The sequence below is a fragment of the Bombina bombina genome, chromosome 1 (genome assembly GCF_027579735.1).
Source record: "Bombina bombina isolate aBomBom1 chromosome 1, aBomBom1.pri, whole genome shotgun sequence".
NCBI classification, from domain to species: domain Eukaryota; kingdom Metazoa; phylum Chordata; class Amphibia; order Anura; family Bombinatoridae; genus Bombina; species Bombina bombina.
In genome coordinates this window covers 111,123,609-111,150,665 of record NC_069499.1, presented here as the reverse complement: position 1 = coordinate 111,150,665, position 27,057 = coordinate 111,123,609, and the positions used below count along the sequence as shown (strand labels likewise).

General features: G+C 38.6%; 1 pseudogene; it reads left to right on the top strand.

The window, feature by feature from the left end:
* The first annotated feature begins 8,668 nt into the window (after positions 1-8,668).
* The window catches only part of LOC128656731 (pre-mRNA-processing factor 39-like), a 30,080-nt pseudogene continuing 11,691 nt past the window's right edge, over positions 8,669-27,057 (top strand).

The following is a 27,057-nucleotide window of genomic DNA, read 5'->3' as shown; positions in this document are numbered from 1 at the left end:
ATACAGTAGATAAGAGGGCTTTTTCGCAATCGCTAAATTTTATTTCTACTGGGGATAGAGATTTGCTCGCATAAGCAATGACTTTTCCTAAATTATCATGCTTTTGGTATAAAACAGCACTCATGCTTATATCTGTGTAACCTGTTTCTAAGAAGAAAGGTTTACCACCTTCAGGGTACGCTAAGCAAGGTGCTTGAGTGAGTTTCCTTTGCAGCTCTCTGATGGCTGTCTCTTGGGTCTCACTCCAGTGCCATTTCACATCCTTCTTTAGAAGAAGTAGTAGTGGTTTAGCTAATTCTGCATAATTATCAATGAATTTGTGAGAATAGTTTATCATACCCAGGAATGATCTCAATTTTTTTAAGTTAGTTGGGTTTTTAGAATTTGTTATAGCTTCCACCTTTTTCCTCTGAGGATTTAGCCCTTCAGAAGTAACTTCATGTCCCAAGAAGTTTACACTAGTGCGGCACCATTGAGCTTTTTGTAGGGATAATTTGACACCTGCCCTTTTAAGTTGGCTGAGGACGTGTTTAAGCTCTACAATGTGTTTTTCAAAGTCTGTGCTTTTGATTAAAACATCATCAACATAAGATAAGGTCCCCCTTTCCAGTGCATCAGGCATAGCCTTATGCATGGATACAGCTAATTCATGTCCAGAATTAATGTATCCAAAAGGGAGCCTTTGGAATGCATACTGGACCATTTGGAATGAGAATGCCAGCTTATACTGGTCCTCCTCATGTACCTTTATGGTCCAATATCCTGTCTTAAGTCAGCACACAAATGCCATTGTCCATTGGGCTTAAGAACACCTAGAATAGGATTGTTATAAGAGCTGTGCACCTGTCGGATAATACCCCTTTCTTCCAAGTTCCTTATGATTTCTGCAAGAGAATCATATGAGGCTAAAGGAAGTCTGTATTGTTTAACAAAGACAGGTGGCGCATTGGGATCTGTTTGTATTCTTGCAACGTGCAAGTCTGTAGTCCCACAGTCAAAAGAATCCCTAGCAAAAATATCCTTGTACTCCATCAGGAGTTCCAGTAGCCTGTTGGCATTCATTATCACTGGAATAGCCATTAGCTAAAGATATTTGCTCTTCGACTATTTGCTGAAATCCTGGAAAGATTTCAGGCTGTCCTATTTCATAGGCTTCTTCCAATCTAGAGGTGAGATCCCCTTTATCATAATTTACATTGCCCCCATGATTCTGGGTATTGGGGTATTCTTGCTGTTTGATCGGCTGATCAAATACCAGGGAAGCTTCTTCAATTTTACAGATGCCTTCCTCTGAGCTGAAGGGATAAATAGACTGAATTGTAAATAGACCCTCTGGCATAGATGCAAAGGATTGTTCTATTAATTGTTCTTCAGTTAAGTATCCTTCAGGTATTAGCCCGATTACATTATTCTGGAAACCAAAAGTGTAATAACTTGAATCCAGCGCATATCCTATGGTAGTTCCCTTGGATAAGGTTATATCCTGTGGGGTCATGTTATGCACAATAACATGTACTGGAATAGTTCCAATATTTACCAAAGGAGTATAGGTCATTTTGATACCCAGATTTTGTATTCTATGCGAGAGGCAAATTAGGGTTTCAGAAGTTTTTATTTCTGACCCCTTTTTACCTGTAAGGGTAAGAGGAATCTATCAGCCCCAGCAGAAATTATAACATCGTTAGACACCTGCATATTCACAGCATATGGTATTTGCTGGTTTGATTTCAGGGCTGTGTTTTCATCCTGAAATACTTCAGGGTCCCCCTTTAACCTGCTCCAGAGGCAAGAGTTAATCAAATCTATTTGTATGGCATATCTGTGTAAGAGATCATTGCCAAGGTATATTTGATTATGGGGAGTATTTAAACCAAAAACAGGTGCTTTGCTGATTTATTACCTATAGAGATAGATAATAAACATTTAGCTGTGATATTATAGCTTTCGGACCTGCCATCCAGGCCATGGACACAGTGGTCTTGAGGAGAAAGATATTTAATCACTTTAGGTTCAGCTATCTGTGCTAATAAGCCTTCACTTATATAGCTATAAGGTCATGCACTTGTATGGGGATAAATAGATCCTCTTTAACTCTCTCAATTCCTGCAAGGTATTGAGCGTGGCCTCCCCCCTTAGGGATTTTATGATCCCCCTTGTGGAGAGATATGGTTAATACATTGCCGTCTAAGGAAATATTCGCTATCTTTCCAGGCAAAATTTTAAAAGTATTACCATCAGAGCCACTTAAAGGAGTCTGATCATCTATTTGTAGGATAGTGACTTCAGGTATAGAGTTATTCCTAAAATGAATCCCCACAGCATCTGGCTTCTCTTCCACCATGTGACAGTTATGTCGTGTGTGAGATATGCCGGATCGCTCATAATTAATTGGCCGTTTTACTTGTGACCAAATTATATTATTTATGCAATCAATTATGGTGCTTAATCGCTTCAAGAGATCACTACCAATAATTAAACGATCAGTTGGCAGATCCACTATAATGATAGGGTGTTATATGACAATGTTCCCCAGTTTAAATTTTAACCATGCCGTACCGTAGACTTTTAGAGAGTCACTCCCAACTCCTATTAGAGAACCATCAAATTATTTTATTTTAGGTTTGTGGGGTGTTAGCTCATTTAGCTGTGTGTAGTACGTGTTACCTGAATCCGCCGCGTTACCTGAAGCAGAAGAAACTTCATTCTTATCACTCATGTCCTCTATAATAGGGCCGATTGGGTTCTTGTGTACTGCATCTGTGGAAATAAGGAAATAAGAGAATGCTGCAAAAGAAGAGATTGGTTAATGCTTTCAGGCTGAGGTTGCTCGCCATCACAGCTAAATCGTCAGTTTCCGGTCTGTGGGGAGAGAACATGATTAGTACCATTATTGACATTTATCATTACATTTTATATATCTCTCCCCTCCCTTTCAGGTGATACTGCAGTATTTATGACTGCGCCTGTGGCCCACTACTGGCCACTGGCTGTACCCCTAAAAAAGGATTGTTAGGTTGCTGAGCCGTAAACACTTGACTCATATTAGCGAATTGTTCGCTCAACCGAATTAGCTGGGTACTAAGCTGATCTACTTGATCGTACAAGTTACCTCTACCCCTGAGCCTATCTCTTGATGCCCCATAGTAGTGATTCCTGGACCACTGGGTCCCCTCAGAATCAGGGCCGCTCTTTCTATCCTGGCGTGGTTGCCCCTGGGGTTCAACTTGTTCAGCGTTAGTATTTTGGGGAGCATTATTTTCTTGGGGTGTCTGGTTACCCTGAGAGTATTTTCGCCACTTATTGTATCTACCTTTGCAAGGATACCTATTATCTTGTGGGTGTTCTTCTCTTTGGGAATAATTATTTACCTGGGTATGCCCCCCATTTTGGGTATAGTCTCTCTGCGCCTCAGCCCGTGTTGGGGGAGGGGCAGAGTTAAAACTTTGTGGGGATGGCCTGTTTCCTCGGGTCACTTCCGCCTAAGTTTTCTTTTTGGATTCCAAATTGAGGGGGCTAGGTGACACCCTAGTTTCGGCCACTACTTTAGGATTGGGCTTTCTCTCCCTTTTATCCCCCTGTTCACCGGACTGCTGAATAGAGTATAACTTTGTACTGTCTTTGATCAGCCATTCCAATGAGCAGTTCTCATCAAAATCTCTAGCTAAATTAATTTTGATGGGTGCGGGCAGTGCTTCAAAAAATAAATTCACAAATTCTGAGCATTCATATATGGGATTATCTTCAGCCATACTGTATGCATTTTTCAGTACAGGAAGGAATTCTATAGGGCTTTGATTTGCACTACATTTTAAACCATATACAGCTATTTTCGCTGCAGTTTTAGTGTGATGTTGCCCAAATTATTTTCTGCACTGTCATTTTGTCTTATTCCAGGAATGAATATTCATATCCTTTAGTGAAGAAAAGAATTTGTGATATTTACCTTCAAATATCCAGGGCAGAAATTCAGTTTTTTACTGCTCACTTGTAACATTCATTATAGCTAAAGCATTTTCAAAGGTCTCTAAGTGGTCAATTATAGAGTTGGTTCCCTTGTTGGATAACTTAGGTACTACATACTTTAAGAAGGTAATGATTTTAGGGGTGTCATATACCTTATTAGATGTATTTTGGGATTTCCTAGGAGTCTTATTTTTGGGGTTGGAGTGTTCCCTATTTTCCCTTTTACTATGGGGAGACCCCCTACGTACATTATTATTATGTGGGCTATTTGGGTATTTAACTCTGCCCTCTGACTCACTACTAGAGCTTCCCTCCCCCTCATCAGCTGAGTTATAGCAGCTCCCTGAATTTATATCATGAGGTGATTGTCTATTTGGGAAATCTATTTCTGACTCAACAGGGGTCCCTTGTCTACATTCTTCCCTAAATTTCTGCATTTCATCCTTGATGCATTCTCTAAGGCCTAGATTTGGAGTTTGGCGTTAGCCGTGAAAACCAGCGTTAGAGGCTCCTAACGCTGGTTTTAGGCTACCGCCGGTATTTGGAGTCACTCAAAATAGGGTCTAACGCTCACTTTTCAGCCGCGACTTTTCCATACCGCAGATCCCCTTACGTAAATTGCGTATCCTATCTTTTCAATGGGATCTTTCTAACTCAGGTATTTAGAGTCGTGTCTGAAGTGAGCGTTAGACATCTAACGACAAAACTCCAGCCGCAGGAAAAATGTCAGTAGTTAAGAGCTTTCTGGGCTAACGCCGGTTTATAAAGCTCTTAACTACTGTACTCTAAAGTACACTAACACCCATAAACTACCTATGTACCCCTAAACCGAGGTCCCCCCACATCGCCGACACTCAAATAATTTTTTTTAACCCCTAATCTGCCGACCGCCACCTACGTTATCCTTATGTACCCCTAATCTGCTGCCCCTAACACCGCCGACCCCTATATTATATTTATTAACCCCTAATCTGCCCCCCTCAACGTCGCCTCCACCTGCCTACACTTATTAACCCCTAATCTGCCGACCGCAAAGCGCCGCCACCTACGTTATCCTTATGTACCCCTAATCTGCTGCCCCTAACACCGCCGACCCCTATATTATATTTATTAACCCCTAATCTGCCCCCCTCAACGTCGCCTCCACCTGCCTACACTTATTAACCCCTAATCTGCCGACTGGAGCTCACCGCTATTCTAATAAATGTATTAACCCCTAAAGCTAAGTCTAACCCTAACACTAACACCCCCCTAAGTTAAATATAATTTACATCTAACGAAATTAATTATCTCTTATTAAATAAATTATTCCTATTTAAAGCTAAATACTTACCTGTAAAATAAATCCTAATATAGCTACAATATAAATTATAATTATATTATAGCTATTTTAGGATTAATATTTATTTTACAGGTAACTTTGTATTTATTTTAACCTGGTACAATAGCTATTAAATAGTTAAGAACTATTTAATAGTTACCTAGTTAAAATAATTACAAAATTACCTGTAAAATAAAGCCTAACCTAAATTACAATTAAACCTAACACTATACTATCATTAAATTAATTAAATAAAATACCTACAATTACCTACAATTAAACCTAACACTACACTATCAATAAATAAATTAAATACAATTCCTACAAATAACTACAATGAAATAAACTAACTAAAGTACAAAAAATAAAAAAGAACTAAGTTACAAAAAATAAAAAAATATTTACAAACATAAGAAAAATATTACAACAATTTTAAACTAATTACACCTACTCTAAGCCCCCTAATAAAACAACAAAGACCCCCAAAATAAAAAATGCCCTACCCTATTCTAAATTACTAAAGTTCAAAGCTCTTTTACCTTACCAGCCCTGAACAGGGCCCTTTGCGGGGCATGCCCCAAGAAGTTCAGCTCTTTTGCCTGTAAAAAAAAAACCATACAATACCCCCCCCAACATTACAACCCACCACCCACATACCCCTAATCTAACCCAAACCCCCCTTAAATAAACCTAACACTAAGCCCCTGAAGATCTTCCTACCTTATCTTCACCATACCAGGTTCACCGATCCGTCCTGAAGAGCTCCACCGATGTCCTGATCCAAGCCCAAGCGGGGGGCTGAAGAGGTCCATGTTCCGGATGAAGTCTTCATCCAAGCGGGAGCTGAAGAGGTCCATGATCCGGATGAAGTCTTCATCCAAGCGGGAGCTGAAGAGGTCCATGATCCGGATGAAGTCTTCTATCAACGGCATCTTCAATCTTCTTTCTTCCGGATCCATCTTGCAGACCTCCGACGCGGAACATCCTCTTCTCCCGACGCCTACTAGCCGAATGAGGGTTCCTTTAAGGGACGTCATCCAAGATGGCGTCCCTCGAATTCCGATTGGCTGATAGGATTCTATCAGCCAATCGGAATTAAGGTAGGAATATTCTGATTGGCTGATGGAACTAAGCCTTTATGTGAACTCTCAATACCAGAGTTATTTTTATGGTGCGGCCAGAAAAAAGCTGGCGTTAGTTTTTCGGGTCGTTACCGACAAAACTCCAAATCTAGCCGTAAGAGAGTTAGAATTATCTGCATTATTCTTGCTGTTAATAGAGGGGTTTTTATTTTGACGATATGACCTTTTTAAATCACTTAATTCTCTCTGGCTTTGCGCAAGCTGTTTATTTAACTCTTGTATCTTTGCTAGTAAATCTAAGTTATGCTTATCTAAGGTGGCAAACTCATCAATTTTATTTTTGGCTATTTTTAAATTCTCTTTGAATCTGCGTGAGGAGCGAATACTATTTTCTAGCCCCTGTATTTGCAGTTCTTTCTCTATGAGATATAGCGACATTTTGTCAATAATGCATATTAGAAGGGGCCAAAATTTTAGTATTAGTTCGTCTCGCTTTTGGAGATTTTTGCATTGATAAATTTTTAATAATTCTTGGAATAATTCACCTTTTTATTCCACCTTTCATCATCAATAGCATTATTTTTAGCCTTAATTTCAAGCATATCCGTATAATCATTTAATTCACCCGCAATATTAAACCTCTTTTTAATGTGGCCTATAATGTCCATCTTAAGAACATTGCCTTTAGTGAGGGGTATTGTTGGGGAATACATTTCAGCACTATGTACAGATTCACTTCTGGTTATAGACATTATTATATTGGCTTAGTATTTAGTTAAATTAAAACGCTAATACAATTTTTACCAATAAAAAGAGAGAAAAAAATTATATTTTCAAAAATATTAATAATATTCTTGAAATATGAAAATCAATATTTCAATTTTTTTCAAAAAAATTATATCTTAAAAAATATTAATATTAATCTTGAAATATGAAAATCAATATTTCAATTTTTCAAAAAAAAATTATATCTTCAAAAATATTAATATTAATTTTGACATATGAAAATCAATATTTCAATTTTTTTTAAAAATTATATTTTCAAAAATTTTAATATTAATTTTGAAATATGAAAATTAATATTTCCATCTTTCAAAAAAAAATATATCTTCAAAAATATTAATATTAATCTTGAAATATGAAAATCAATATTTAAAAAAAAAATTATATATTTTTTCAATAATAATTTCTATTTACTACAAATATATCATATCAATATGATAAATAATAATAATAATAATAATAATAATAATATCTAAAGCAAAGTGCCTCTAAATAATATGTCAGTATATGGCTGGGTTATAATACAATATTATATTTAATAATTATTCTTTAAAATAAACCCCCAATAAAAATGCATATACCAAGACAATAAAATTAATGTAAATTCCTAAATTCTTTTTATTAGTTTAAACAAATATATTTCAATTTTATTGTCTTGGTATATGCATTTTTATTGGGGGTATATTTTAAAGAATAATTATTAAATATATTGTATTATAACCCGGCCATATACTGACATTATACAAGTAACACGGATTATGCTATATACCTCTTAAAGAGCCCATGTGGGTCACTTTATGTTGGGAAGACTACAAGAAGGGTACGAGACCGTATTACAGAGCAAAAATCCAACATAGGATATAAGCATGAAAAGTCTCCAGGTGCAAACCATTTTTTTAAGGCAGACCATAGGTACCAGATGTTTAACAGGTTTCAATTGATAGGCGGGGTGGAAAAAGAGAATGTAGGCCAAAGCAACGTGAGGCCTATTGGATATTTAAATTATAGAGATAATGAGTCTGAATGGCATGAATAAGGAATGGGATCTAACAGTTTTTTCTGTAATATATTGGATAAAATAAATAAGATTGGACTTTTTATCTTTATTTGTAATTTGATGTAAATTCCTAAATAAAAAAATGCTTCAATATATGTAATTAGGATGTTCTTTCTTCTTAGTAGACAGAATGTGAACACTGAAGGTTTAATTGATGATGATGATGTAATGAATAGGTGGGCGGGTATAAGGGTATATATGGCTGGATGCATTATTAGTATTTTAGACATGATTAAGGACATGTAGTCTGAAACATTTTTTGTCTTACTTTCTTGCAATACAGAAAAAGGAAATTTGCTAAAAAATACTACTGCTGGGGGGCGGAGCTAGCCACTGAAGAAGATGGTCGCATTTCTACAGAGCTCCTGGCTCTGGACATAATATATGGGGCTTATCTGCCTCTATCCTGCAGCTCAAAGTTATTCAGAGACAGAATTTACACCTATAAGCACTTTTTGCTATATGCCCGGGAACATTAACGCTCTAATTACCCTGGCTTATTATAGGGACAAAGCAAACTCTATGGTGATTCAGCTGAATGAGAAACCCAAGATGGCTCTGATCTCGTGGGGTGAAGAAATCATGGCCCAAATTGATTTTTCCAACCTGTCACAAGCGCATGCAGTGGCAACTGGGCAGGATTTGCCAGCTATTATCGTTCCGGGCCACCAAGTGAGGCCGCAGAGCCCTTCAGATAATAGCATCCACGGTGGCCTTGCATCGTGTGTACAGGAGGCTGGTTGTGTGCTGGAGGAAAAGATTTTATGTATACAGAATATACAGAGATTGGACACTGTAGTCACTTCTATGAGCATTAAGGAGGCCCACTTCATGTTGCAGATCACCTACCCGTTAACGCCTATCGGATACCCAAGGAGTGGAAAGTCCCACCTAGCAAACACTGCTGGTACGGGCTTGGAAATGGTCAGTTACACACAAGATTCTCCTAACCATAGAAGACGAGTTGTGCAATGATGGAGTGTGACTGACCTCTCTTCAGGCCGACACCAGACGCGGCATTGGTTAGATCTGCGATGGGTCTGGATTTTCTCTGTGGCTTGGACTGAAAGATCCCAAGCAGCCTCCCAAGAGTTCGGACTATAGCTATGGAGTAGGCCCTCACCTACAAGAATCTCACAAGGAGTTTTGTATGATATAGGTGGGACTGTTGTCATTGGTAAAAATGAACAGTGGCAACTGAGACTGTTCTCAGAACACGTACTGCATGTTGTACAGCTGTTATGTTGGTTAGTGTTTTCTTATACAGGTAATAATTAACCTATTTAGCTACAGCCCAGATCCCTCTCAATTATTTTTGTATACCAATAGAGAGTGGAGACAAAGCTAAGATGTTCATGTTACTTTAGTAAGGCCCCTATACTATATATACTTCTTTACTTTTTTATATTTACAGTCACCTCCCTTAATACATAGTCTATATAGGTCTTGTAGTAGCCTACTATGTATTGAATCAGTCTCTACCCTCTTATTACTTAAAGACAAATTGATTTATCCCTATAATAATTACTAATTCTGGAATCTAGTTTACAATTTTACTCTATGTGTTGTTCTTTACCGATCTAGTATACATTAATATAGGAGCATATATATAGGAGACTACTATATGATATTCATTGTTCCTATCTACATATTATTACATGTATTGTACTTACCTTGGCTGATTCCCCAAATATTGCATAGTCTCAACAATTAAATTATTCCACCACTCATAGGATCCTCTTTACCAGTGATTCAGGCTAGTAAAGCAATTTATCATGGCATCTAACATATTGGTAGCTATTAATAAGATCTACGTCTTTGCTACATTTAGCTTTTCGCTTTACTTTATTTAGACAGGGAACACTATCTTATATTCCCCATGCTACACTGTTTGATGGCAATGCAATAAGTCTGACTGAAATTGTCCACAGAAACATGTGTCACAGCCAATTTTGGTGAGCTAGTTTTGTCTATACCTCTCATTCTTTATACTAGTACGGCTTGATGGCTTTTACAATATGAGGCTAAATGTTAGAATGTTTACCACTTACATGCATACCTCACATAACTACTATACATGATATATTCCTGTTAACTGAGCGTATTTGAGATAACTTAGGTCATGTAGTAACCTATATGTTAATTTACTATGCAGCATTTATGTTCACTAGGTAATGAGAGAACATACCAAGTCATTTCTTTGAGGTTTGGGTAGCTTATTGTGGTAGTTCCCTAATCACTGAAGTAGCCACCTGTTGCTGGGTACAGGGCCCATACCCAGTCGGCTGGGTTGGTTCCTGAGAGAAGAAAATAATTTTCTTTTTTATATTTACAGTTACAATTTCATTCTCTATATAACAATAGCACAGACCTAATGTATTTCACTCTCACAGATGTTGATGTATACTCCTGAGCCTTATCTTTATTTATTTTTATTTTTTTCGGTATAGTCAACTTCACTTTTACCTTGAACTAATATAAACTACATTTAAATATATTATACCAGCTCAGAAACAGTCTCAAAATGTATTTAGAGGTAATGTCTACTCTGATTATCGCCCATTAATCTCCAGTAATTAAACATATATAATGCAACAAGCTTATAGTACTCCTTTTGCTAATATGCATTATAAAAGCTTTCTCCTATCTTTCTTTATACTGTTAAATGGCTGGTCTCCTACCCCCCCATATGTTACATTCTGGCATATGTATGTCTAGAATGTCTTGTGCGGTTTCCTTAGCAAAATACTGCATATATACATATTATATTTTATATTTAACTTTTTACCAGTTTTATATATGCTCCCTTAATTTAAGTAAACAATCCTTTGTACAACAGGTTTGAGTGGCTCCTGTTTGTGTTTTGACTCTTAATTTTCTACAAGCTTTTACATATCAGGAACTACAGCTTAATGATTATTCTCCACATCCCTTTTTGGGTATTAAGGAAGCATCTTTTGACTCTGTACGTTATATAAGTTATATAGTCTTCAGTACATGTCAAAGCAAGATGCAAAAAGGAAAAATTTGAAAATGTGAGGTTTAGTTTATTTTATGCATATTTGAATCTCTTTGTGACGATATTGATATGACTTTATATTTGCAGCATTATGCCTGTTTTGATTTTTTCTTTTCTATAGTCACACATCCTTGAAATATTGCATATATGTTGTATCTTGTATTTAACCTCAATAAAAATTATTTAAAAAAACTAAATAAAAAAATAGTACTGCTGCAATTACTCCGATAGATTGCAGCCACTTGTATGGGAGGCTCAAATTCTCTGTTTTACCAGTAATGTACATTAGCATATGTAACATTAAAGGGACACTGAACCCAATTTTTTTCTTTTGTGATTCAGATAGAGCATGCAATTTTAAGCAACTTTCTAATTGACTCCTATTATCAAATTGTCTTCATTCTCTTGGTATCTTTATTTGAAATGCAAGAATGTAAGTTTAGATGCCAGCCCATTTATGGTGAACAAACTGGGTTGTTCTTGCTGATTGGTGGATAAATTCACCCACCAATAAAAAGGTGCTTTCCATGGTCCTGAACCAAAAAAATAGCTTAGATGCCTTCCTTTTCAAATAAAGAAAGCAAGAGAACGAAGAGAAATTGATAATAGGTGTAAATTAGAAAGTTGCTTAAAATTGCATGCTCTATCTGAATCACAAAAGAAAAAAATTGGGTTCAGTGTCCCTTTAAGTCAAAATTAAACTTTCATGATTCTGATAGTGCATACAGTTTTAAGAGACTTTCCAATTTATCAAATTATGCACAGTTTTTTTATATGTACATTTTCTGAGGCACAAGCTACTGCTAAGCATGTGCAACAGTTCACAGAGTATACATAAAAGAGGCTGTGATTGGCTGATGGCTTTCACATGATACAGGGGGCCAGCAAATTGAAGTACATTTTGAGATTTGTCAGAAAAAAATCTACTGCTCATTTATTGCATTGTCTTTATATTATGAACTTGTTGATTATGCAATTCTATTTATTTGACAGACCTTTAATTGCATAGTTCAGAATTACTGTGTAGTAGCAAGAAACACAGCAAATACCCATTGTGCTTGTCTGAGAATTTTTGCACACAGTTGTCTGACGATGGTTTCAGTCTTTTGTCAGCTGTAATTGGAATTTGGAAAGAGTCTAGGTGTTGTGCACAACATAACACATACAGTAGATAAGTAGAATACACTTTCCATAAATTTTATTGGTGCAGTTGTAGAACTATGCTCCAAGCAAAGAAATCATCTTCAGATTTCCAAACATGGGGATTCTATACACCTGATAGATGACAAGAAACCAGATGTTAATAAACTGTTATTTCTTCATCAAACATCCATTTATTTTTCTTTTTTTAAATAGTGAAGTAATTACTCAATGTGGTACAGGTAGAAAACCCTTTATCTAAACTGCTTGGGACCGGAAAATGTTTAGATTTCAGAATAGTTTGAATTTTGGAATATTTGTTTCTTAAAAATGGGACAGTTGGGAGAGGAGGTGGGATGAAGTGTATACAACAATATCTTATGCTATTTAGGTAATATTTAAATTTCATAATACTGCTTATACATGTAACTAAAGGTAGTTTTACATAATTTTTTAATACTTTTGTGACTTATAAGCAAGGAAAATAGTATTTTTAAAAAATTTTATTTAAAAAAAAAATATTAGTAAAAAGGTTCGGATTTTAGAATAAGTTTGGATTTTGGACTTCTTGATTTGGAAATACGTACCTGTATATAAGACTCACAGTGACTTTAAAAAAGGATATCTAGGGCCCGACGCCAATATTTGCGCTGGTTTGGTATCCTATATACGACGTAACTTAGAAGTTACGCGCGTAGATTTCTGGCGTCGCCCGTAGTTTTTTGGGCCATAGACTGACATACAAAACACGCGCAGTTTGGTATCCAATATACGGCGTAAGTACTTACGCGCGCAGATTTCAGAAAATCTAATCCAATCTCATCTCGCCACAAATTTCTGCCGCAGGAACCCTTGCACTGACTTAGAAACCAACGTAACTCTCGGAAGGCCTAATAAGTGCATGCTTAACAACATACATATCAGCAGCTTGATCACAATAGTTAACCTCTTAAAAGCATTTAATATTACTGCCCCTGCAAGTTTGTCAAACCAATCACAAAGGGGTGCATCATGGGGCCCAGGGGGACATCATGGGGCCCAAGGGGTGCTGGAAGCCCTACAATCCCCTGTTGTTCTGTCTACACATGCTGAATCTATAGTTGTTGCTGAGGTCCATGGTGATGGTGCTGCCCCTGCTGCAGCTGTTCATCGAATTACATACTGCGGAGTTCCACTGCATGTAAGTGAAACTACTACATCCCACCCCCATTCCCTTAACCACCCTAATTACTGAAAATATATCATTAGTTCAATTCATGTTTTGGTCACTATGATTTATTGACTATCATTTTGAGGAATGAAAATGGATGTTTATACCTTATGTTCACACCTTCTGTAAAAACATTATTATTTAGATATATATACCCATGTGTAGGGATAGGCAAGGTGTCCTTCACTAAAACTCTTTACCTTAGAAAATGTCAGAAACAGCCTTGGCTCGTGCCTATCCCTGCACATGGGTCAATTTCTATTGGATGTGAGAAACCTTGATTTACATCTTAAAAGTGAATATCACTATATGTACCCTTCATACACAACTATGTGATGTGGTTTAGAGAACATGAATATGTCATAAACATGATGATATTACCTTTTCTGGGCCATTTCCACACAGGCCTTATTATATTTTTCAAAGATATTAGTGTACTAAAACACCCCTCACATGGATGTGGATGACAATTATATGGTAAATAACAGAGGACAAGATTTAGGATTAAATATAACAAGATTTATTTTCTTTTAGACTTCTTAGATGAGGGGGCTGAGGGGCCTGGAGTGGGTCTCCTGCCTCTCCTGGGTTGTGTTGATTCCGAGGATCCTGCAGGAGTGCTGGCCACAGATGAGATGCTGGAGGCAATGTCCTGCTGGTGGGTGAAATGCTCCACCAACACACCCAACAGTTGGTTCTGTTCCCTCCATCTGTTGTCACTCTGAATCTGCATGTCAGACATTACTCTCAGCATCTGAGATTGATTCTGGACCATAGCAGTTAAAGATGCTGCCATGTCCCGTTGCAGCTCAATGGAACGCTGTTGTAAAGTCTGTTGACTTCTGTAAAACCTGCGTTGGTCCCTCTGCATTCTCTCGCAGGTTGATGTGAGACTCTCGCAGGTTACTGTTTGCCTCCTCTGTAGGGCAATGTATTCATCGCCCATGGCGGAAGTCAGCGGATCCATGGGCTCTTCCCCAGCAGGGACTCTAGGCACTGGTTCCATTTCTATATCCTCAGCTGGTGGTGCGGGCTGTGGAATCTCAGCTGGTGGTGCGGGCTGTGGAATCTCAGCTGGTGGTGTGGGCTGTGGAATCTCAGCTGGTGGTGCGGGCTGTGGAATCTCAGCTGGTGGTGCGGGCTGTGGAATGTCAGCTGGTGGTGCGGGCTGTGGAATCTCAGCTGGTGGAGCTCTTCCAAGTGCAGCAGATGGTGCAGATGTCCGGATGGACTGATAGTCCCATTGCCTGCTGGTGTGCACCCACTCAGCCTGCTGGTAGAATCCCGGAGTGGCCTGATATTGTTGGGGGGGGGTAAAGGCATCTACCCTTCGGGGCTAGCTTGGCTCCCCCTCCAAGCCAAAGGAATAGTCCTCCGGCCAGGGCTCCTGCCAGGTATCCTCATGTAATGCTGGCGGCATGACATTCGGATTGTCAATTGAGGCAGTCCAACCCAGGTCATGCCTGGCATACTTCTGCTGGACTCTCCGGACCGGTGGTCGAGGTGGAGAAATACTTTGTGCCGGTGGTGGAGGGGGATGCATGGAGCGTTGGCACCCTGGTGACTGGAGGTTCTGTGGAGGAGTCAAATGATGAGAGGGATTAGTACAGTCAGATATATATCCATGTGGGCATACAATGTACATGCTAGGGCCTATACACAATCTCATGTCAAACTCTATAACATGCATGTGCACATTGAGATTTGTGATATGAGGGTTTTTAATATGCAAAGTATACATGTATGTGTTTCATACAATAGTTCTGTGTACATGTCAGTGATGGAGAAAATGTGTTCTTTAAGTGACACTATGGTTGTGATGACTATAGTGTCCATTTACTGAAAACTCTACATGTGGCTTGTGGCCTGTGTTACTCTGAGATATGTTAGTATTTCACTATTCCACCTAGTATCATGAATTTCAATGTGTTAAGTAGCATTAAATGGACATTAAACCCATTTTGATTCTTTCATGATTCAGCTAGAGCATGCAATTGTAAACAACTTTGCAATTTACTTCCATTACCTAATTTGCTTCATTCTCTTGATATTCTTAGCTGAAAAGCATATCTAGATAGGCTCAGAAGCTGCTGATTGGTGGCTGCACATCAATGCCTTGTGTGATTGCCTCACCCATGTGCATTGATATTTAATAAACAAAGATTAAGAAAATAATGAAGCAAAATAGATAATAGAAGTAAATTGGGATGTTGTTGAAAACTGTATTCTATCTGAATAATGAAATAAAAAGATTTGGTTTCATGTCCCTTTAATGTTAAATCTCATTGTAGATGTTTTTGTTAGTAGGCCAAATACCATGCTCCTCATTGTGTACATGAATGTGTGACAATATAGGATGTTATAACTCAAATACATATAATACTGGTGTGTGGGATGTTACTCACCAGCATGCTGTACTGATGTTGCAATCCCTGAGTCACGAGCCCCTGGAAGTCCACGGACTGCTGTGACGCTCAGGGACCTACGAATCAGCTACTGCCACTCGTTGTATTCCGCCTCATAGTGAGGCCCACCTCCTGTTGCCCTCTGGGACATTGCTTCTTGGCCCATCTTCTCCTTAACTCTCCTCTTACAGTCGTTCCACCTCTTCTTTAGGCCATCCACATTCCTCCTCTGCTGGGACACACCATTAACGGCCTCCACCACCTTCTGCCAGGCATCTTTACCCCTACGGGCAACTCCTTTGCCCTTCTCTTGGCCAAAGAGGGTGGTATGGTTCTCCAGGACAGCCTGGACTAGAGCGAGGTTTTCAGGGAATGTGAAGTTGGGGCACCTCATACGCTCATCGTCCTGGTCCGCCTGGCTCCCTCCCTGGGATGTCCCTGGTGTGGGTTCCTCCCTATCCTCTCCCTCCTCCCCCCTTCTATCCCCATGTGCACCCTCTATCCCTCTTCTGAGTGTGCCCGGCCTTGGGGCAACCCCACTCCCATCCTCCCTTCTAGCTCTCCCTCTCCCCACTCCGCTCACTCCCTGACGGGGACCCTGCTGCTCCTCCTGTCCATAATTCTCTCCCTGCAACTCCCCTTCCCTCCTCCTCCCCGCCCTAGCTCTCCCTGACATCCTCACACTACACACACTCACACACTCACTCCCACTTCAATCACACACAATCACAACCAAACACTCAGCCTTTCACACTGTAAAAGATAAATAAAATGTGTAAGGTGTTATAAAAAAAAAAGTGTTGTGTATTTTGTATATGTGTGTATGCAAAATGTGTGCAATATGTAAAAAAGTGACAGTAATGTACAAGCTTAACAAATCCACCAAATCCGACCTAACTAAATATTATGCAATGCGCCTCTCTCTCTACTGTAACGACTTTCTCCTACTCACTGTAGTGTGCTGTAGCTCCAAAAACCGACCAAACACACTAAAGAAAATGGCGGCTGCGTAGGGGTTTAAGTATGAATTTTGAATCTCGTAATTACGTGGCGCATCTCTTAGAACTGGCGTAATTTCTTACGAGTCGTAGGCTAATTTGCATAAAACTACACTTTATTGAGACTTTACGTGAACAAAATACTGGCGTAAGTACTTGCGACGACTAAAATGTGTATTTGCGCACATTTTAGCTGATCGCTGGTTTTTCCTACTTACGCCAGTTTAGCATCTGACGGCGCTGTATATTGGATAGCTCGAGTTGCGAGCTGAAACTGCGGGCGACGCGGGTTCCCTCGCTTGCGCCGAAAACTACGCCGTATATCGGATCGCGCCCCAGGTCAAAACAAGGGGTAGATTTAAAAATGTCGGATGGACATGATCTGCTGTAGCGGATCATATCCGTCCAACAGTGCTAAATTCTGACAGCATACAATGCCGGCATTTAACATTGCACAAGCATTTCTGGTGAAATGCTTGTGCAATGCCGTCCCCCTGCACATTCGTGGCCAATCGACCGCTAGCAGGGGATTGTCAATCATCCTGATCATATCTGATCGGGATGATTGCTGTCCACCACCTCAGAGGTCTTAAGACCGCTGCTTCTTAACTTACATTTCTGGCTTGCGTTGAATAAGCAGCATCCGCTGCTTCATAAATATACCCCAATATATTTTGAATTAACTGAACTAAATAGATTCATTTAATGTTTGAATAATTGAATTAATTGTTACTCTTTTAAACTGCATTATGTTGTGATCTTTATGTGTTATGCACTGCTACCATGGTAGGGGGTGCTGTTGGTGAGTTTGTTGAACCGAGGGGGTGGTGGCCAGAAAAAAAGTTTGTTGTAGGAAATAAGCTTCCCCACCTATACACCCTTGCAACCTTAATATTTAACCTTGATATCGAACTGCAAATTTTCGGTCTGAAGCTACCCCCAGTCCTGTAGCTGTGAAACCTTTTTTTTTCCCCCGGAAAACTATAAAATACTGGAGAAGATCTGGGTAAAAAAGGGCACAGCTATCTAAATATGTTTTTTTAATTATTTTTTTAATTAATATTTCATTGTTTTTTTAAATAATACAGAGGGTAAGATTATACGCACATGTGACCCTAGCTACATAAATAAATGCATGTATTAAAGACGTAGTAAACATTGTGTAATCTCAGCATTTTTCTGCTGTCTCTAGATCATCAGCTTCTAAAATGTTGTTATAATTGATTAACAGATTGTTTGCTGAAATAGTTTTTCAATAACCAAAACAGGGCTTGACACTGTTGTTGTTCTAAGAAAGTCTCCATTGTTTGGTGACAGAAATTATAAGATAATAAACAGCAAACTAGGGACATATATGTGGCAAGGTTAGACTTATGAAGCCTGCCATGTGTTATTTTATTTTTCAGGACTGGAAAATCCTCAATTTTCAGACTTAAATTACAGGAAAAGGGGCAAAATAAATAATAAATGTATATTTAAATGCAGGGTTTTAATTGGAAAAAAAATCTGCCCTGGAAAAATTGAAGGCCCGTCCTATATTCCATCCAGTGCATAGAATGCACACACATTCTCTGTATACTTACACTACCCCAATCGTCCTATAATGTTACTTTGTTACCATTGAGATTACTGGTATTGACATAATGTTGTTATGAGGTTCTTTTATTATTCACTCCCTTTTTTGGTGCATGCCTATAGCATAGTAACCTCAACCCAAGTCCCGCCCCCTGTGCTTTACTTCTTGTTTAGAGGCGTGGTATTCACTTCTGGTATTATCACAAATTATTAATAATATGTTCATAGCCCTCATTTGATTTTAACTCCTAATTCTCTTAATATTAATGTTGACACGTGAACAGACACGGAACTTTAGATATAAAACTTTGTCTTAAATATACTGTACGTTGATTGTGGGATCCATTCTTTTGTTATATTTTGTTTCCATGGTAAATAATTAGATTGATTCCTAGGTTTTTTCTGGTGGGAAATGATTTAAATAGCACTGTGTTTCTGATTTATATGGGTCTCCCAAAAACATCACAATTTACTTTTGATATTAGATTGGAGAGCGCCATTCCTTGCGGTTGAATGGGGACAATGGTTGTTTAATATTACTATTAACCAGTAGTTAACCAAGACAAGTGTGAGTGCTCTCTCACTTGATTCTAGTGGTGTGAAAAATCAAAAATAAAGATTTGCATCACATGACAATTTAAACAGATAACACATGTATTTGCATATTTATACATGTATATACAGATGTATATGTAAATTATATTTATAAAATACACATATATATATATATATAAAAATATACACTATATGGGCATCCTACTATTGAGGTGTTTCATACATTGGTAGTACACAGCTCTCAGCTCAGATGAGATTATCTTAAATTATCCTCCAGCACTAAAAGATCTCTCAAAAGATTCTAGAAAGGCAAATTTTGCTATACCTATCTAAGGGGCATTACCTGCATTTCTGTATGTGAAGGAGAGACAAGGTCAGCGCAATACCGAGAATATCATGAGAGATTCAGACATACCCTGGGAACTCCCTGTTCAGCCATGGGAACTCCCTTGTCCCTCCCACTTTCTGAAACTGACAGTTTTATTATACATACAGCAAATACAAAGTGACAATGTAAATTGTAAAAAGTATGATCCTAATTTGATAAAGTTACACAGAAACTTTCAAAGCATATACAAAAAAAATTAAATCACAATCCTAAATACACTGCTGTATACAGAACTGAAAAGTCATCTTCTATTTAAAACCTAGACTCATTTGTAATGAAGATTTCCAAATGTATTTATATAATCTACTAAAAAGTAGAGCCTATAGTTTACATACATGTATATTTTATTTGAAATACTGCAACGCAACTTGGGAAATATTAAAAGGACATGGAACCCAATATTTTCATAATTCAGAAAGAGCATAACATTTTAAATAACGTTCCAATTTACTCTTTTTTTTTTGTTCATTCTCTTGATATCCACTCTTCACGGAACAGCAATACACTATGGGCTCAATTTATCAAAGCTCTACAGCTGCAAGTTCTCACAAGAACTTGCTCGCCGTAATTTAACAAGCAGCAGTCACTAGACCGCCGCTTCCCTAACTTCTTCGCTACCTCTAAGGTGGCAAAATTTAATCTCCGCGGTCGAGTCCAACCGAGGAGATTGACAGCTCCTGCCCGCACGTGATTGGCCGTGCGCGGGCAGGGGGCGGGATTACATGCAAGCGCAATTTTGATTACCAATGGTGATTACCTGCGGGTAATTTCGCCCCACCCCATATACGCGCCCCTCTACGCCTCAGCTTTGATAAATCTAGCCCTATGAGGAGCAATCTGAGCACATCAGGTAAGCCAATGACAAGATGCATATAGCTGCAGCCAGCAATCAGCATCTAGCTCAAAGGAGTTCATTCTTCAAAAACTGATAGTAAGAGAATGAAGCAAATTAAGACGTAAACTGATAAATTGTTTAAAATTGTATGCTCTGTCTGAATCATGAAAGAAAAATGATTGGTTTTATGTCCCTTTATACATAACTGAAACAGACCCATAAAAAGGATAAGCAGAGACAGTTACTTACCTTAAAAGCTATATAACAGATTTTTTGTATTCTATTGATTTTTTTTCTCTAACAGATTATTTATGTTGTTTAATACTGAATTGTGCATATATAAACTGTATATATATATATATATATATATACTGTATATATATATATATATATGCACCATTTGGAGGGTTTTTCAACTCTAAAGCAGTGACTCTGTATGTGACACTACAACACACATCACTTCTAGTGGTCTGAGCATTTGAGAGACATGAATGATTATAAATAACTGCTGTATGCTTGGTGGGTTGTTAGCAAAGTATAACAAAGTATCACCTGGGATAACTATTACAAGAAACATTTTTGCAAACCAATAGATGTTACAAATAATATTTTTCAAAATGAGAAACATTTCTGTGCATATCAGATTTACTTTTATAGATGTTCCATTGTGACGTCCTTTTAATAACATTACCTGAACAGAAGAAATAGGCTAACAAATTACAACAGCTGCCTTTGTTGACTTCTCCCACTTATATGTTAATTGATGGTGTAGCTGGGGCATAGTTTTATGTAATATCATACATATATAGGGCTAGATTACAAGTGGAGCACTAAATAATGTGCATTGTGTAAATAATGTGTATTACAAGTAAATTGCAATGTGAACACAAGCTCACTTTCGTATTGTTAGGAACATATACACATATTAACACATAATTATATATATTATATATAATTATTATATATATTCCGATTGGCTGATAGGATTCTATCAGCCAATCGGAATTAAGGTAGAAAAATCTGATTGGCTCATTGAATCAGCCAATCAGATTCAAGTTCAATGAATTTGAATCTGATTGACTGATTCTATCAGCCAATCCAGATTTTTCTACCTTCAGTCAATCGGAATTCGACGGACGCCATCTTGGATCACGTCATTTAAAGGTACCTCATTCCTCGTTCACTCTTCATGCAGGATGGATGCTCCGCGGCGGAGGAGCGAAGAAAGAAGATTGAAGATGCCGCTTTGCTTGAAGACATCGCCGGATGGAAGAAGACTTCTCTGCCGCTTGCTTGAAGACATCGCCCGGATGGAAGAAGACGTCTTTGCCGCTTGATTGAAGACATCACCGGATGGAAGAAGACTTCTCTACCGCTTGCTTGAAGATATCGCCGCGGATTGAAGAAGACTTCTTTGCTGCTTGATGGAAGACATCGCCGGATGGAAGAAGTCTTCTCTGCCGCTTGATTGAAGACATCGCCCGGATCGGATGAAGAGTTCTGCCCGGCTGGGTGAATACAAGGTAGGGAGATTTTCAGGGGGGTAGTGTTAGGTTTTTTAAAGGGGGGTTTGGGTGGGTTTAGAATAGGGGTATGTGGGTGGTGGGTTGTAATGTTGGGGGGTGGTATTGTGTTTTTTTTTTACAGGCAAAAGAGCTGTTTTCTTTGGGGCATGCCCCGCAAAAGGCCCTTTTAAGGGCTGGTAAGGTAAAAGAGCTGTTAACTTTTTTAATTTAGAATAGGGTAGGGAAATTTTTTTATTTTGGGGGGCTTTATTATTTTATTAGGGGGCTTAGAATAGGTGTAATTAGCTTAAAAATCTTGTAATCTTTTTTATTTTTTGTAATTTAGTGTTTGTTTTTATTGCAATTTAGTTTAGTTTATTTAATTGTATTTTAGTTTAGATATTTGTAGTTTATTTAATTTATTGATAGTGTAGGTGTATTTGTAACTTAGGTTAGGATTTATTTTACAGGTAAATTGGTAATTATTTTAACTAGGTAGCTATTAAATAGTTATTAACTATTTAATAGCTATTGTACCTAGTTAAAATAAATATCAAGTAACCTGTAAAATAAATATAAACCCTAAAATAGCTACAATGTAATTATTAATTACATTGTAGCTATCTTAGGGTTTATTTTATAGGTAAGTATCTAGATTTAAATAGGAATATTTTAATTAATAATATTAATTAAATTTATTTTAATAAGAATTTAGTTAGGGATGTTAGAGTTAGATAGGGTTATTATACTTAATATATATATATAATATAATAACGATATTAACTATATTAACCCTAATATAATTAGGGTTAATATAGTTAATATATACAATATAATAACTATATTAACTATATTAACTATATTAACCCTAATATAATAAGGGTTAATATAGTTAATATAGCTGGTGGCGGTGTAGGGGGATTAGATTAGGGGTTAATGTGTTTAATATAGGTGGCGGCGGTGTAGGGGGATTAAATTAGGGGTTAATATTTTTAAAATAGATGGCGGCGGGGTAGGAGCTCACTTTAAGGGGTAGGTAAGGTAGATGGCGGCTGGTTAGGGGCTCACTTTAGGGGGTAGGTAAGGTAGATGGCGGTGGTGTAAGGGGCTCACTTTAGGGGGTAGGTAAGGTAGATGGCGGCGGTGTAAGGGGCTCACTTTAGGGGGTAGGTAAGGTAGATGGCGGCGGTGTAAGGGGCTCACTTTAGGGGGTAGGTAAGGTAGATGGCGGCGGTGTAAGGGGCTCACTTTAGGGGGTAGGTAAGGTAGATGGCGGCGGTGTAAGGGGCTCACTTTAGGGGGTAGGTAAGGTAGATGGCGGCGGTGTAAGGGGCTCACTTTAGGGGGTAGGTAAGGTAGATGGCGGCGGGGTAGGGGCTCACTTTAGGGGGTAGGTAAGGTAGATGGCGACGGTGTAAGGGGCTCACTTTAGGGGGTAGGTAAGGTAGATGGAGGCGGGATAGGGGCTCACATTAGGGGGTTATAGATTTAATATAGCTGGCGGCGGGGTCCGGGAACGGTGGTTTAGGGGTTAATAACTTTATTAGGTGGCGGCGGGGTCCGGGAGCGGTGGTTTAGGGGTTAATAACTTTATTAGGTGGCGGCGGGGTCCGGGAGCGGCGGTTTAGGGGTTAATAAAAAATTTTATTGTTAGAATAGTGAGGGGGGATAGCGGATAGAAGGTTAGACGTATCGGGCTATGTTTGGGAGGTGTGTTAGACAGTACGGGAGATTTAATAACTTTAGTCAGGTTTTGTAGGCGCCGGCAGTTTCTAAAGTGCCGTAAGTCACTGGCGACTCCAGAAATTTGTACTTATGCAGATTTCTGGACATCGCTGGTTTGTCAGACTTACAGCACTTTAGCCTCTGACGGCGCCGTATATAGGATAGCTCGAGTTGCGAGCTGAAACTACGGGCAGCGGGGGTTCCCTCGCTTGCGCCGCAAACTACGATCTTTATCAGATCGCGCCCGAGATATGAGTGGGGCCACTGGGCAAGTGGGCACAGTATACGCTGTGAGCCTGGCACACACGCTGGCAGGCAGGCAACTGCAATTAGATTACACTAGCAGACTGATGTTTCACAGTCAAAAAAGTTTTTTTTTTTTAAACTTACACTACTGTTACAGCAGATATGAGTGGTGGCACTGGGCAAGTGGGCCTGGCACACTTGCTGTCAGGCAGGCAACTGCAATTAGATTACACAAGCAGACTGATGTTTCACAGTCAAAAAAGTTTTTTTTTTTAAATTTACACTACTGTTACACCAGATATGAGTGGTGGCACTGGGCAAGTGGGCCTGGCACACACGCTGGCAGGCAGGCAACTGCAATTAGATTACACTAGCAGACTGATGTTTCACAGTCAAAAAAGTTTTTTTTTTTTAAATTTACACTACTGTTACACCAGATATGAGTGGTGGCACTGGGCAAGTGGGCCTGGCACACACGCTGGCAGGCAGGCAACTGCAATTAGATTACACTAACAGACTGATGTTTCACAGTCAAAAAAGTTTTTTTTTTTTAAATTTACACTACTGTTACACCAGATATGAGTGGTGGCACTGGGCAAGTGGCTTGGCAGGCAGGCAACTGCAATTAGATTACACAGGGGGAAAAAAATGATGTTCTAGCCCAAAAAGGGCTTTTTGGGGTGCTGTCCTTACAGCAGAGATCATTTGAGTCCTTCAGGACTGTAGTGGACACTAAATACACTAGCCTAGCTATCAATTTCCCTATTAAATCACCAGCAGCTACACTGTCCCTCCTCTCACTAACAATGCAGCTTCCGAATGAATCTAAAATGGCTGCTGTCCAGGAGCTGGGAGGGTCTGGGAGGGAGGGTCTGCTGCTGATTGGCTGGAATGTGTCTGAAGACTGTGAGATACAGGGTCAAAGTTTACTCAATGATGACGAATGGGGGCGGATCGAACATCGCATATGTTCGCCCGCCGCGGCGAATGCGAACATGCTATTCACTATTCACCGGCGAACTATTCGTGACATCACAAGCCAGAAACAGCAGTTATGAAGCAGCGGTCAAAAAGACAGCTGCTCCATAACTCTGTCCTCCTGCTCTGAGCAGGCGGACAGGAATCGCCGGAATTCAACCCGATCGAGTACAATCTGGTTGATTGACACCCCCTGCTGGTGGCCCATTGGCCGCGAGTCTGCAGGGGGCGGTGTTGCACCAGCAGCTCTTGTGAGCTGCTGGTGCAATGCTGAATATGAAGAGCATATTGCTCTCTGCATTCAGCGAGGTCTTGCGGACCTGATCCGCACTGTCGGATTAGGTCCGCAAGACCTTTAGTAAATAGGCCTCAAAGTTGCAAGATTTGCACATGAATCTATCCATAGATATAATAATGGGCAGCATGAAATACAGTCAAACAATAGCATATTGAAAAACTAAATAACTTGTGATCCTCCAAAAGACTTCCATTTGAAATTTGAGCATGTCTTCTTAGCATTTCAGTGATTGGGCCTATGAAAGTTACAAGGATTAATACATTGTTATGATTTGAAGGGACAGTCTACACCAGAATTTTTATTGTTTTAAAAGATAGATAATCCCTTTATTACCCATTCCCCAGTTTTGCATAACCGACCCAGTTATATTAATATACTTTTAACCTCTGTGATTATCTTGTATCTAAGTCTCTGCAAACTGCCCCTTTATTTCAGTTCTTTTGACAGACTTGCCGTTTAGCCAATCAGTGCCTGCTCCCAGATAACTTCACGTGCACGAGCACAGTGTTATCTATATGAAATACATGAACTAAAACCCTCTAGTGGTGAAAAACTGTTAAAATGCATTCTGAAAAGAGGTGGCTTTCAAGGTCTAAGAAATTAGCATATGAACCTCCTAGGTTAAGCTTTCAGCTAAGAATACCAAGAGAATAAAGCAAAATTGGTGATAAAAGTAAATTGGAAAATTGTTTAAAATTACATGCTCTATCTGAATCATAAAAGTTTTTTTTGGCCTAGACTGTCCCTTTAAATTAGTCAAGAAAATATTTGCATGTGGTAGAGCTTTGAATTCAGGACCCTGGACAGAGAACGGAATTGGTATAATGTAGTTTACTAATATTTTAGCCTATTGTAGCTTTCACCTGCAGTAGGACACAGCCATCACTTAAAGGGACATTATACACTAGATTTTTCTTTGCATAAAGATTATCTATTTATATAGCCCATATAGTTGTTTTTTTTATTTATTGTTTTGCTTATATTTAAATAACATTGCCCTGATTTTTAGACCGCTAACCAAGCCCCAAAGTTTTAGAAGTAGACTGTTGTCTACCTACTCCAGCTTGCTCCTTTTTGTGTAAAGGCTCTTTTCATATGCAGTAGAAGGGGGAGGTAGGAGTGTTTGCTCTTTTTGTTAACCTTTTCAACAGAGCTAAACTGGGAGCTCCTAAGTAAGTACTTAAATGGTTTTATACTGGATTTTTATATCAGTATCTGTGCATCTTATTCTTTATAGTAGTGTCTATTACATGCAGTTACATGAAAATTGGTGTACACTGTCCCTTCAAATCAATGTGGGTAGAACAGCAATTAATTTCCTTGATCAAAACAGTTTATTATGCTTTTCAAATTTCAGAACATCCACTGAAAAAATATAGCATATATAACTTTTTATTTTTTTCTTTCTTTCTTTTTTTTTATAGTATACATTTTAGGATTTCAGTATTAACATTCTGTACATTTTATTCTTTAAATGTCCAGAATGTTAATACTGAAATCCTAAAATGTATATTTATGCAGTAAGGTACAAAATAATACTATATATATGTATTTGCTTGTTCTTATGTAGCTTTTTAACCAGTAACTACTGTGCTAAGGTCTTTAAATTCTTTATTGATAACCATATTACTGGGGTCATATGATTCTGTTAATAATATGAGTTCAGCTGGTCTTCATAAAAGGTTATTGATCTCAGTATGTCACAGGGGTATAACCTAATTACATTACAAAGCTCAGAGGATTTTATTCTTAGAATTGTAACAGTAGTTACACATTTTAAAAGTGCACAAATTATGTTCTTCTTAGCATCTGTGATGTTAGACTCAGCCGGGCCAGCCATTTTATGTGTCAGACCGGCAGACAGAACAGGTCTTCTCCAATCCACTGGGAGAGCTGTATGAAGTGTCTTGCATTGCTTTCAACTGCCTATTTCACATCAAAGGCTATTTTAATTTATTTGGAAACCTCTAGAAT